A 13994-nucleotide genomic window follows, 5' to 3' on the forward strand; every position below is an offset into this window, starting at 1 on the left:
TGAATGCTTTGTTACCAAGGTAACTTAGATTGCAAACCCTGATTTGAAATATATATAAAGGAGAACTCTAGCAACTGGAAAACCTAATCGCCACACCTCTTGTGTGATACTAGTTGTATTAGCTAGAGTCGATTCTCCTTTAACCTTAGGTTTCTACCAAGACCCTGTAGGTTAACGACTTGAAGACTTCATTGGGATTGTGAAGCCAGACCCAATTATTTTATCTGTCTATTTTATCTGTAGTTGCGTGATATGATCTTGTTGTTTCTATCGTGATTGAGTGCAATCGTAAGATTGGCGTGAGATTAATTTCTCCGATAGGCAAGATAGAAAAGTAGTCACAAACATCTTCTTCTCATCGTTTGTGATTCCACAATATCTTGTTTCACTAGTCGATTAAGATTATTGTGAGGTGATTGATATTTCTGGTCTGTTCTTCGAGAAGATAAGTTCGGTATGTCAATTGGTTCTTGTGCACCTTGATTTATCAAAAGACGGAACAAAACTCGTAGGTATTTTTATGGGAGACAAATTTATCTATTACTGTAGACTTTTCTGTTCGATACAGATTTGTTTATTAAAGTCTTCGAATTTGGGTCGTAACAACTTTTAGTTGTGGGTGAGATCAGCTAAGGGAATCAAGTGTGTAGTATCCTGCTGGGATCAGATACGTAAGAAGCGCAATTGTACCTGGGATCAGTGTGAGATTGATTGGGGTTCAACAATAGTCCAGACCGAAGTTTGTTTGTAGTAGGATAGTTTCTGTAGCGGCTTAATACAATGCGTGTTCAATCTGGATTAGGTCCCGGGGTTTTTCTACATTTGCGGTTTCCTCGTTAACAAAAATTCTGGTGTCTGTGTTATTTCTTTTCCGTATTATATGTTGTTATATAATTGAAATATTATAGGTTGTGCGTTGAATCGATCAATTGGTAAATCCAAACTTTGGTTGTTGATTCAAATTGATTGATCCTTGAACATTGGTCTTTGGTACCGTTCAAGGTATTTCTCTTGTATTCAATCAGACTCTTAGATTTCTATTTGCTTGAGTTAGGATTGAATCGGGAAATTGAGATATAATTCTTTGATATACTTTTTATTAAGATTGAGTCTGACTGTCTATTTGATTCTCTTAAAGGTATATTGGTTTTAGTCCATACAGATTTCTAAGAGAAATATTGGGTGAGGTTGTTAGACCCCCAATTTTTCACAACCCATTGGATTTTTCTTTGTGGGAGTCAACCCACTAGATTTGTTCCCTTTTCTTTATCTTTTATTTTTATTTGTTTGCTTGTGAATTTTCGCATCTTGACTTTTACGTTGGAAGACTCAATTACATTGAGTATAATGTAATGATTAAGTGTGGGGGAGCAGATTCAAGGTTGATCTAGCCAACAGATGTTACTTATGCAAACAAGCTGAAGAGTCCTTAGAGCACGTCATATGGAGTTGTCCGTTTGCAACACAAATCTGGCAGTGGTGCTCATGTTTGTTTAAACTCAGTCCACATTATGATTTAGTGAATTCGTACAAGGCAGCTAAAGAGAAAAGTCGCATTATAAAAGATTTGTGGTTATTGGCAAACATGATAATTCAGTCGGAGCTGTGGCAGACAACAAATATGGCATGTTTTCAAAACGCGGCAGTGAGTATTCACTTCTTCAAACATCGCACTTTCCATTTGATCCATGGTTTCTCTATCCGCTTGAAGAGTTTTATGCATAATACCTCGGAAGATCTGGAGATTTTGAATTGTTTTGGTGTGCGACATAGACAGGTAAAGATTATACAACCAATTGAGTGTTATTGGGTTCCTCCTAACTGGGATGAACTGTTATTGTGTTGCGATGGTGCTGCCAAAGGTAACCCTGGTAGAGCGGGAGCTGGTGTTGTAGTTCGAGATGCTGGTTGCAATTTCGTTGGATCTATGAGCATTGGGATAGGTCGAACTAATAACTTCTTGGCAGAGCTCTATGGTGTGATTGTAGGTTTGGAATGGGCTATGAAATGGTCAGTTCGTAAAATCTTGGTGAGGTCAGATTCAATTGGTGCCATAACTGCTTTTAAGAATTCTAATTTACCCTGGTTTGCAAGACAAAGGTGGATAAGGATTCAAGATTATTATGTTTCCATTCGGTTTGTGCATACTTATCGAGAGGCTAATTTTGCAGCTGATGCTATGGCAAAAAGGGGTTGTCTTTTGAAGAATGGTGAAGGGATGAACTATGATGAGAGACCTTATTTTCTAAGTTCTTTAGAATATCCTAATGTCTCTTATTTCAGATTTAAATAGTTTGTAAGTTTTTGGGGTCTAAGGACCTCTTTGATTGTAAACTCTTTGGAAATATTTGCTATTACCAACAAACAAAAATTAAGTGTGGGGGAGCGGTTAACACTTTAGATTTCTGTAGGTTATTCATGTTATGACCAGCTGTTGAGAGGGTCTATTTTAGGAGTTTTTTTGCATGTTATGACCAACTGTTGAGCGGGTCTAAAAAATTTTAAAAAAAATTTGCTATGATCAACTGTTGAGGGGTCTATTGTAGGGTGTTTTCTTATCATTTATTAGCTGTTGAGCGGGTCTACAAAAATAAAAATAAAAAATCATGATGAATAATTGTTGAGCGGGTCTTGAAGTTTTGTATATGATCAGCTGTTGAGCGGGTCCATTTTCTTGTTTGCTCGGGACTAGCAAAATGGAAGTGTGGGGGAATTTGATAAGCACGAAAGTGCGACACTTTTATACCCGCATTTACACTAGCTAGGTCTCGTTAGCTAATAATATTGTTTTTAGTTATTTTCAGGAATCACAAGTGAAATCTGATCACCGGAGGATAAATAGCTTAGAAGCTAAATTGGCACTTGCGACTTGCATTTCCAAAGGAGTCGGAGCTTATGGGCCGCACCACCTGCTTGGCTACATATGCCATGACATGGCCAAGACAAAGAATGGTCTCTGCTTATTCAAACAAGTCAGGTCCAGTAGGTGCTAAAAGAAAGTGAAACGTGGAAGCTCTCCGACCACATTCCTTTTGTGGTCTGTCACTCTAACATCTTCATTTCTTTCTTATCAAAAGAAAAAGGATCTGAGCGTCAATATTAGCAAGGCTACTAATGGGGGGTGCCATTTTGCTTGGGGATGTACCAACCCAAAGACAATGGTTATTTTGTCCTATATGTATTTTGGTACACCCCCAAGCAATTTGGTACCCCTATTAGCAATCTTGAATTTTAGTGGAGGATTTCTCATTTTTCCTAGCTACTATTATAACCATTTTCAATGGCGAGAGATCGAGATTCAGTGAGAAAGAGCCAGGAGATGCAGGTGCTGATTACTTCAAGTTTCTATAGTATCAACGACAGTGGATCTGTGGAGTTTTGGGGTCGAGATTCAAGCCAATAATTTCATTCTCTTTCCAACAACGACGATTGAATCTGGGGGTTCTCATGTGGGTATGCAACAGGGATTGAAATTTGACATCAACAATATGGTCTGACTTTGGGATTTCTGGTGCAAACTGAAATTTGTTGTTCTTGAGTAAAATTAGGTCGAATAATTGATGTTACTGCTACGGGTATTGTCATTGGTTCTCAGCTGTGAACATAGAGGGTTGAATGGGTTTTTAATCATCTCAATCCAGCAACAACAGTTGAGACTGAGTGGTTTAGATGGAACCCGAGATTGGGTTTAAACGAAAGTTTTCAATTGAGAACCAACGCAGCAACATCAATTGAATTTTGTGGGTTTTGAAATTAAAAGAAAGAGCAACAAGCTGTTGGGTTTTGGACTCAATTTGTGTTGATCGATTGAAGGCAAGCAGTGATGCTTTGAGGGACTGCTGGAGTTGCATAGTAGCTCAAACAGCATGAATAGAGTTTTGGGTTTGGCGTGAACTGAATTTGGAGATGGCTGAAGTTAATCGGGAAAATGGAGAAGTGTATATGAAGGGGTGTTTGTTTGAGAGGAGTAAGTATGGATCTATGGAGGATATTCGGGTGTGTTTACATCCACTGATGACGAGATTCACAAGTTCAGGAGTTGACAGGAAAGTGGGGGTGGTCCCTAGACAGACAAGAAAGTGGAGTTGGTGCTATAGACATGAGTCTGGTGCTTGAGAAAATTCCGCAATGGAATCAAACAGGTGAAGTTGGTGCCTAGATGGACAAAGACCAAGATGTGGTTGACAGTGGCCGAACTTTACTGATGGCCTGCATTTGAAGTCAAGGCCTGCACTTGGATTAGGTTTCAGCTAGTATTGTTAGGTCTCAGTCGGCAGCTGCTATATAAACAATATAAACAACAACAGAGTCAGTTAGGAGGATACGCCATATACAGGGAAAAAAACTAGGTTTAGCTTTCTTTGATTTTCTGTTATTGATATTCTTAGTTTGACAATCTTTATATCATTTTCTATGGATTTGAACAAAACCATGTCTAGTTAAACTACTTTTTAGGGTGAATGATCCGTTTTTAGGTATAGGCCCATTAGAATACCCTATTCCTAGGACCAAAACGTCACTGAATTGCTTTCCAAGTAATTCTAGAAGTAGATTTCTATTATTAGAAGGAACAATAGACTTTTATTTCTAAAAGGTTACAAAAATAGGAGAGTTTTTCCTAATTTGTATATTACTAGTTTTAGCGTATTCCGAAACCTATAAATAGGCATCTAGAGTGCTTGTAGAGGACACGGCAGAAAACTAGAGGAATTACTAGCAGGAAACAAGCAAGAAGAAGAAGCAATACCTAGGGCAGAAAATTAACCTAAGAGGTAAACATTGTAAGTTCTTCGCTATAGCAATAAAATCAGAACATTCTATTGCAAAATACTTGTGTTTTATTCTTGTGTTAGTTGTTTCAATATCTATAACATATCAGGGTCAAAAACTGATCAGTGGTATCTAGAGCTAGAAGGTAATTAAGCAATCTTTCCGGCGATGAATGGAAGGGCTTTGATCCAAGGGTAACGAGGTATTCCCATTAGATCCTGATATTGATAGAAGATAAAGAACATCAGCCACGTTATCATCATCGAATCTGCAAGGAAACATTATGGAGAAATTGGAGGAAGATATGAAAACCTTGAAGTCTGATATCGAATATATAAAAGAGATCCTAAAAGGATTAGGAGCTACATATTCCAAATCAAAAGATGGTTCAGAATCAAAAGATTTGGAAGAACATCCAGAGTTCATAGATAATTCGCCATTCAAAGTAGAGGCAAGAATTGAAATCCCAGCATACAATGGGGATTTGAATCCAGAGAAGTTGGATGACTGGCTCAAGTCTTTGGAAGTATATTTCAGCACCACAGGATTTACCGAGGAGCAAAGGGTAAGTTTTGCTATACTTAGACTTGATGGTCATGCTCTTATTTGGTGGGAGGCATATACCTCAGGTTTATATACTCCGGTGACAACATGGCAGCAGTTTGCAACTGCTATCTGAAATCTGTTCTATCCTATTGGTTATAAAGAACGACTGCGCGAACAATGGCAGTTCTTGCGACAAGTGAAAGGGCGAAACGTGCAAGAATACACTACTGAATTCTGCAAGCAAGCTATAGCATTGAATGTGAACCTGAGAGATCCGGAAACCCTTGAGAAGTATAAAGGGGGATTACCTTTTGCTATACGGACAGAACTTGCATTATTTGGAGTAATAGACATTGACGATTCTTGCAAGAAAGCTATGTATATCGAGATGAAGAGTCAACCCTATGAAGCAAGGCAATCAAGAAACGAGGGATAGATTGTGAACATTACTCATAAAGAGGGGAGGACATATCATGTTATGTCAAACAAAACCAACCAATACTGTGCAAACTGCAAAACTGATCGACACTCGAAGGAAGGATGTTGGAAATTGCATCCGGAGTTGAAACCAGCATGGTAGAAAGACCGTAAGCAAACTGCCACAACCATCTACAATAAATAAGAAAACGAAGAAGAGGAAGATGAGGTAATCGACGGTTCACCTCAACCTGATCACAAAATTCTGATGATGACAAGAAAAGGGGTCGCAACTGCGACAACAAAAAAAGTCATTGGTCCAGAACCAGCTACACCAGAATCTGTTAAAGAAGAGCTATTTTGGGTGTATGCTCAAGTCGACAAGACACAGGTCCTTACTTTGCTTGATAGCGGATCACAACAAAATTTGATATCTGAGCAATTTGTGAAGAAACTGAATTTGAAGACAACACCAGACTCTAAGCCATACCCGTTAGGATGGTTGAAGAAGTAAACATAAATGTAAGTGACGGCTCAATGTACCTTCAAATTCTCCATTAACGGAAAATACATGGATCAGGTGACATGTGATGTTGTCCCATTAGATGTGTGTCACATTGTTTTAGGTAGTCCTTACCTATGGGACAGAGATGCAACGTACTTACGAAGAGAAAATATTTGGAAGATGGTAAAAGATGGAAAAAGATTTCATATTCTAGCTTCTAAAGAAAAGAAGAAACTACAACTTCTGGCTGCGCAACATTTAGTAAACACTAAGCAGAAGTTTAGTCTACTCAACACTAATCAGAGGTTTAGTCTACTCACGGTTCGACAAGATGTCAAAGAACCTGGTGAATTGGTTTATGCAAACTCTTGTGAGTGCACTAAAACCGAAAAGAACGATCTACAACAGTTGTGAGAAGGGTTTGAAGACACCCTACAACAGTCGCAGAAGGTACCACAAAAACAATGTGTGGAACCAGAAATAAAGCTACTTGAAGAGCAAAATGAGTCGCCATAATTACAAGTTGCGCAAGACTTAGCTCTAAGGGAAGTAACAAAAGAATACCCGATTCTTAGCAAGACGACAAAGATGACTGGAGTTGGAAAACAAGAATTGTTCCAAGAACATCGCAACAGGAAGAGTTTAAAGCGTGCAAAGTGGTACTCAAGAGTGCGGCTGCAAGCTAAACTTTCCCGCATCTTAACTCAATGCTTTTGAGGGACCAAAAACCTCCAAATGGGGGAGGTTTGATCCGTTTTTAGGTATAGGCCCATTATAATACCCTATTCCTTGGTACAAAACGTCACTGAATTGCTTTCCAAGTAATTCTAGAAGTAGAGTTCTATTATTAGAAGGAACAGTGGACTTTTATTTCTAGAAGGTTACAAAAATAGGAGAGTTTTTCCTAATTTGTGTATTACTAGTTTTAGTGTAGTCCTAAACCTATAAACAGGCATCTAGAGTGCTTGTAGAGGACACGACAGAAAACTAGAGGAATTACTAGCAGGAAACAAGCAAGAAGAAGAAGCAATACCTAGGGCAGAAAATTAACCTAAGAGGTAAACATTGTAAGTTCTTTGCTATAACAATAAAATCATAACATTCTATTGCAAAATACTTGTGTTTTATTCTTGTGTTAGCTGTTTCAATATCTATAACATATCAGGGTCAAAAACTGATCAGTGAAGAATGAACTTGTAGGTTTAAATTACTTATGTTCTTAAACAAGGGTTTTCACCAACTTGAGCTTAATGTCATGTGTTTGAGTTTCTCTTTAATGGATTATTTTCTATTCAATTTCTCATATTCTATGCCATGTATAGTCTATTGTTAGGTTGATAGAATTTCTTGTTGAACTTTGTTACCAATTGATTTATGAATATTCTTAGACTATTTAGGCCTAGTATGATTAGTTCTTAGGATTTCTACTTAAGGTTGAGAACAAACATAACTTGTATTACGACTTGTCGATAAATCTTAAACGTCATATCTTCCATGTATCAATAGCTAGGTTTGCAATTGTGCATGAGTAAAATTATAGACCTTTGTGAGAGACATAAGTGAAATTTAGCCTGCAAGGGATTCCATATACCTAATACATCCACATCCTTGATTTACAATCTTTATACAATTGCTTTATTTGCACATTAATTTATTTTCTTAGTACAACAATCTCTCAAATATTGAATCTTGGTTAGTCAGTAGTATTAGTAGTAGTTTTCACACTCCTTGAGGGATAAAATGGATAAGCGTGGATGTTTACTTGCTAATGAAGTGGGAATACATTATGATGGAAGACCACCTTTTTTAAATTCAGTTGAATATCCAAATGTTTCTTATTATCGTTTTAAGTAGTTTACAAGTTTTTGGGGTTGCTATGACCTCTTTTCTTGTAAACTATATTTTATTAATTTTTTATCTATTAATACAAATTTTTGACTTATAAAAAAAACACTCCTTGAGGGAACGAACCGTGCTTGCTATTGCGTGCTCATTTTGACACGGTGCGCTTGCGGTAAAACAAAGTCGGTCTACTGACCCATCAAGAATATTGTATATATAGAATATTGTGAGTTCAGCTGGGTGAAGCTCTAACATCTATATATATATATATATATATATATATATATATATATATATATATTTCTCTTTATTAAGAAAAAATGGTGGTTATGATGGGGGTCATTCGTGATCGTTGGATCGGGAGATCCTGTGGCCTAGAAAGGCCGCTGGGGGAGGAAAAAAAAGTAAAACGAGAGACATAGCCACCGTTGGATCGGGCGATCCTGGGGCCAGGATATATCGTGGGCGAAAGATATATCTGTTCGTCCATTCTTGACATAAAATTAGATCTGGACGTTTAAACATAAGAAAACTAAAAAGATGGTTAAACTTCTTCTTTATTCTCTCCTATGCAACCTATACGAACCCCAATCTCTTTATCCTAAATCTATATTTCATATTTCATACACCGAATCGGTCCACTGTTCAGTGACACCGAATCGGTCCAATGTTCAGTGGATGAAGATGGCAGTCAACAACAACAAATCTGGGGTTGTTCTGTAATTGGGGATTTCTGAGGCTGTGTTGTAATTGGGGATTTTGGGTTGGATTCAAAGATTAAAGATTAAGGAAGAAATTAGAGATTAGGGAGGGGTTTTACTTGAATTTGTTACAGGAAGTTGTTGCTTAAGAAGACTTGGTGTTTGCTGTTATGGTTTGATTTAGGGTTTCAATCGAGAATCAGCAAAGATGGTGATTGTTGGATCTGGGTTTGACTGTGTTCGATTTGAGATGGAAATTAGAGATAGTTGTGAACTGTTGATGAAGCTCTCTGTTATCTGCGAACCCTAAACCAAGAATCTGTTCTTTCTTTTTTTGAATTTTTTTTTGAATTTTTCATCTTATTTCACCGCAGGTCAAAGAGTTTGGTGTTGCGGTTGATGCTGAAAGAAGTTCTTACATCCATCAGTGCAATCTGTCTCTTTCGGTAATATCAAATTCAAACTCTTTATCTAAATTTCATATTAGTTACTTTCGATCGAACGCTTGATTCTTTTTTAAATTTGGTTAATTTTCATATTGTGTTTGAATTTTGTAAGGTTTAGATGTTGATAATTAGTTCAATGAGGAAAGGTTGTTCTTTTGTATGAACAAGCGAGAAAAAAGGTAGTTGTAATCTTCTCATAATCTAATGGTCAGGAGTGCTGGTGATGGTCGGGTATACAATTTCTGTACAAATTTTAATTGATTTTTCTATAAAAGTTTTGTTTAAGCCAAAAATTTCAATTAATCGGTAATTGCAGATATCTATGGTCAAGATAATGAAAAGCATCGGAGTGAATCACATGGTATCTTTGGTTTTTGTTTTGCAGGGGAGGACGAAACAAAAATGCTGGGCAAAACATCATGGTTACTGAGTTTGTGATTCAGTGGCTATCTCTGCAGCTTGCTTTTACTAATATAACCCATGTCGGGAGTCTTGCTTTATTGGAGACCGACAATAATTTTCCACAGAATGAGCCGAAGTAATCAGGTGATAGGGACGTCAAGTGGAAGAATTGTGACAATGAGGTCATAGGGAAAATGGTATTCCGTTCATCCCTTCTGCCTATTCCGCAGTTTCTTTTAAGCAAATTACATGATTTAAATAGACTTTTCTTAAACTGTTTATACTTATTACGTTTTGAATGTGTTTAGAAGAAGGAAAACTGAAATAAATCAGAGGTATCAATAACCCAAATCAACAGTGATAAACCCTTACTTATGTTGGTTTCAGGTAACAATCAATGCAGCCAATTTATACCCTTGCATTGCTTGGTCGGATAGCAGCCAATTTGTACTGGTGATGTTTCTTTCTTGATATTGTGTAAATTGGTGGGCATGTTCTTTTATTTTTATTAGTCAGAACTCAGGAGTGAAGGAAATTGAGGTGGATTCGAGTAATCAATTTGTTGTAGTGTAGTAGTTCTTGGTTCTTCTCACGGTCATGTAAAAAAAAATGCCGAGGCTTTGGCTGGAAGAGATGGGACAGAAAGATTAGTAATCTTTTTATATTCATGCATCCTTGCAGTTGCGAAAAGGTTGGTCACTATCTTCAAACAATGGGTTTTGTACTATGGTTTCAGCTTATTTATCTCAAGTTTTTTTGATATTTCCATTAGCTCAAACTGGTGATGCTCTCATGGCAGATCTTACGTATCTGCCCTTATGAGTTTGGGACCTTCGAGCCTCATAAGTACCTGGATGACGTGTTGCTGAGCATTACAGTTGGGGACACCTGTATGAACTGGCTTAATGGGTAGAAGGAGACTTGGATCAACCTGGAATACTATATTTACTTTTCTATCTGGTTCTTTGTCAGGTTCATGGAGCACCATGAGAAGAATAAAAAACCAGTTAATCGATGAGTTTGAAGGTGACCGAGGGATAAATTATGTGCCTGAGATGGTGAGTTATATGATGTGCTTGCAATTCTGTTCACTTAATTTTTTGATCTTCGAAAATGGCATGTGCTCCTTTGTGATGCAATATCCCTTGCATAGTTAGGTACGTTAAATATAATATTGTAGTAAAAGTGGTGGTTATGATGGGGGTCATTCGTGATCGTAGGATCGGGCGATCCTGTGTCCTGGAAAGGCTGCTAGGGGAGGAAAAAAAAGTAAAACGCGAGACATAGCCACCGTTGGATCGGGCGATCCTGGTGCCAGGATATATCGTGGGCGAAAGATATATCGGTTCGTCCATTCTTGACATAAAGTTAGATCTGGCCGTTTAAACATAAGAAAACTAAAAAGATGGTTAAACTTCTTCTTTATTCTCTCCTATGCAACCTATAAGAACCCAAATCTCTTTATCCTAAATCTATATTTCATATTTCATACACCGAATCAGTCCAATGTTCAGTGGATGAAGATGGAAGTCAACAACAACAAATCTGGTGTTGTTCTGTAATTGGGGATTTCTGGGGCTGTGTTGTAATTTGGGATTTTTAAGTTGGATTCAAATCAGCGGAAGTGCCATTAATCAATTAAATATTAAGGAAAAAATTAGAGATCCGGGAGGGTTTTACCTGAATTTGTTACAGGAAGCTGTTGCTTAAGAATATTTGGTGTTTGCTGTTATGGTTTGATTTAGGGTTTCAATCGAGAATCAACGAAGATGGTGATTGTTGATTCAAGAAAATATGAAGGAAGTCAAATTTCACAATAGAAGAAGGATGAAAGACCAAGCAGAACTAATCCAAATCCTAACAAATTTCATCTATCTTGAATCAAATAGAAAGAGAAAGCCAACACAAAAATAAAGAGTTCATAAAAATGTTATTTTATATACGTTGACTCAAAAAAGTCTACACACTTCGTTATAAGTCGGAAATTGATTTCTGAGACTAAATTGTAAACTAGATAAACTCATATTTAACAGAAAAAGTTTGAAAATTGTACTGTAATCACAAATAATGTGTTCTAAGGCATTACGTCTAGTAAAAATTGCCTTTCTATATACGTTGATTCAAGAAAATATAAAGGAAGGAAAATTTCACAATAGAAGAAGGATGAAAGACCAAGAAGTTTTTTCTTTTTTGCTAGGTCAAAATGGTTTATTAAAGCAAAAATTTTTTTTTACAAGAATTACAAAATGGGAGGCTCCAGGCCTCCCCACCCCCATAAACCAAATGGGAAAAAACTCTAAAAAAACTCATAAAATAAGCTCCTAAACACTTAAAAAATAACATAAAGAAGAAAACTAGGAAAATTAAAATCGTTTTCGCCCCTTGTTTCCAACTCTAAAATTCTTCATCTTGGGAATGAGACCAGCAATTATTTGAGTTAAATCATAGTCTCCATAAGGATCCTTGTATTCATCTTCATAATCATCATAAATTTCATCATAGTCATAATCCTCTCCATTTTCATCTGAAGCATAATTACCACCCAAAACAAGCTTAATAGGAGATTGAGCTTTCTTCTTAGTTGACATTCTATCCATTTGCTACTTTTTTTCCTTGAAGTAGTATTGTCTAAAGGCTGGATCTCCAATGAACTTAGAACACACTTCATCAATATGAATAGTACTTGCCTCCTCTAGTTCCTCCTTAGATAAAATATTATCCATATCAAAAACATTTTCCTCCAACCCTGCTTGAATATCCTTGTTATGCTCACGGCTTGGAATTTCCTCATTAGACTTTGAATTCATAGCCATGATCTTGGCAGTTTGCTTGGACACTTTTCTAGATTGTTTCCTTGCTAGAATATCTGCATCCACTTCACCCCAATCTTTCGAACCCATACTATTATCTGAGTCACTAGAATCATCTTGTTCATCCTCCACCAAAGCCTCACTAGAATCATTAGCAAGGCCTAACTCAGAAGCTAGGGCACCATACTTGTTATTCACCACTAATTCTTTTGAAAAAAATCATCCACAAAAGGAGTTTCAAAGGATTTAAATTTAAAAGGTGTACCCTTAGTAGGGGAGTTCTTACCCTTTACTGTAGTTCAATCCTCCTTAGAAGTGTTAACCATCGCTAGCTTTGAATTAGATACATAAGTAGCCTCCAAAATTGAGTTTGTCACGGGCCCTGGCTTTGAAGAAGTTTCCAATGAGTTTGGTACGGACCCAGGTTTTTGATTTGTATTCAAACTCTGTTTAATCACGGACTGAATATGACCCATAGTTTGCTTGGACACGGTTTGTTTAGAATTTCCAAATTTTGCACGCTGTTGTTCAGAATTATTCTTGGTCACGGACTGAGTTATTTCCAAATTTTGCTTGGACACGGAAGTTTGCTCCAAATTTTGCACGGACTGAATATTAGTCCCGGATTCGGTTTTCCCGTTAGACGTAATATCAGTATTCTCTTGCGTAATATTTGCATTGTCAACATGCACATAGTTTGTACGTTCAGCAAGAGCTTTTTTTGCTGCAATAGCGTTTTTACATCTAATCAACTTGAGATGAGCTTCACGATATTCAATGAAAGAACTATTAAGCTCCTCCTCTAACTGTTTATCATCAGCACACTCTTGGACATCATTAGAAACAACGTTATTATTTGTTGTAGCTAATTCTGACATAGTCTCTTTCCCTGACTGAATACCACCCATTGCTGCAAAAACATCATCAGTTTTGTTTGTAATATTAGTTGGGCTACACCACTACGTGAATCATTAAAAGCACCAGATTTAACATGATCTGCATGGGAAACATTCATATTAGACTTTCCACGTACTTCTGCCATGTCTGTAGAACTTTTAGCTTTATTAACTACAGAAGTTGAAGTAGTAAACTCGTCATTTGTTACCTCAACATATTCTGGAATAACAGGAATAATAGGAGCCTATTTTCCTTTCTCTTTAGATTTATCCATAGTTGAAGAACTCACAACACCTGTAGTATTTGCAATATACTTTTTAACCTGCCATTCCTTTTTATTTTTTGGAAACCCACCTGTAGATTCATTCAATTCATGTTTCCCTTCCATAACAGAATCCCTAAGATCTTACGAGCAGTAAGACAACTCTCAAATTTATGCCCCATAATTTTACAATGAGTGCAAAACTTAATATTCTCCATATCTTGTATTTCCACATATTGCCAAAACTCCCTTCCATTAGCTTTAAGTCGTATTCTTTTAGGAATTACGTTAGCAAAATCGATGTCAATCAGCACAACAGCATAATTACCAACATCATGGTCCAATGTTTTTTGATCTATCGCAATTGGTTTACCAAGAATTCTTGCAATGGAAAGA

General features: G+C 36.9%; 1 long non-coding RNA gene across 1 annotated transcript; it reads left to right on the top strand.

Annotated features, from left to right (window-relative positions):
* Positions 1-10231: 10231 nt before the first annotated feature.
* Positions 10232-10616, top strand: LOC113293843. Its single transcript, XR_003332608.1, has 3 exons — positions 10232-10320; positions 10429-10538; positions 10602-10616. It is a non-coding gene; the product is annotated as an uncharacterized LOC113293843 (long non-coding RNA).
* Positions 10617-13994: the final 3378 nt, after the last annotated feature.

The sequence above is a fragment of the Papaver somniferum genome, chromosome 7 (genome assembly GCF_003573695.1).
Source record: "Papaver somniferum cultivar HN1 chromosome 7, ASM357369v1, whole genome shotgun sequence".
In the NCBI taxonomy this organism is placed as follows: Eukaryota; Viridiplantae; Streptophyta; class Magnoliopsida; order Ranunculales; family Papaveraceae; genus Papaver; species Papaver somniferum.